General features: G+C 29.2%; 1 protein-coding gene across 1 annotated transcript in view; it reads left to right on the top strand.

Annotated features, from left to right (window-relative positions):
* The window catches only part of GLIPR1L2 (GLI pathogenesis-related 1 like 2), a 46,333-nt gene that overhangs the window by 23,825 nt on the left and 21,820 nt on the right, over window positions 1-688 (top strand). The window lies entirely within an intron of this gene.

The following is a 688-nucleotide window of genomic DNA, read 5'->3' as shown; positions in this document are numbered from 1 at the left end:
GCAAAAATTATAAAGAAAATACAGGTACAAAATTGATATCAAATACCAAAAAGCATAAATTACAAATCTAGAGTAGAGTTTGGAATTTCAGATATACGATGTTATATAAAAGAAGAAGAGAAAGAAACAGAAAAAAAAAAGTCACAGAAATTATAAAAAAAACTATAGGTACAAAATTGATAACATATACCAAAAAGCTAAAATTAAAAAACTAGAGTTTGGAATTTCAAAAATACAATGTTAAAGAAAAGAAGAAAAAAAAAAACAAGGTCCAAAAAATTATAAAATATATAATATATGAAGTTTAGCTGAAGAAGAAAAAAATAGGGTCTTTTTTTTTTTTTGCTAAAGTAATAGGTTATAAAAGTGAAAATTAAAGGAACAATAGAGGACTTAAATTTTTTTTTAATTAAAAAGAAAGAATGATCGTAAAAATAGTAAAAATATATCTAGGACTTTTTCTGGTTTTGTTGTGAGTATTGTGGGTTCAGTTCATTTTTGGCTGGTTCCTTGGTCCGACTTATATTTCTCAAGATCTATAGGCCCGTTCCTATGTAGTCCGTAGTAACCACAGGGTTTTAATCTCCGAGGCGTTTCCCTCTGTTGTAACTTCTTCTGTTTGCTGGTCTCTTCAGGGTCTGGTTTCCGCCCTGACACAAAGGGGATGGTGGAGGACACTTTTTTTTTT

The sequence above is a fragment of the Bison bison genome, unplaced genomic scaffold (assembly GCF_000754665.1).
Source record: "Bison bison bison isolate TAMUID 2011002044 unplaced genomic scaffold, Bison_UMD1.0 scf7180017864497, whole genome shotgun sequence".
In the NCBI taxonomy this organism is placed as follows: Eukaryota; Metazoa; Chordata; class Mammalia; order Artiodactyla; family Bovidae; genus Bison; species Bison bison.
This window is presented reverse-complemented; position numbering and strand designations above follow the sequence as displayed.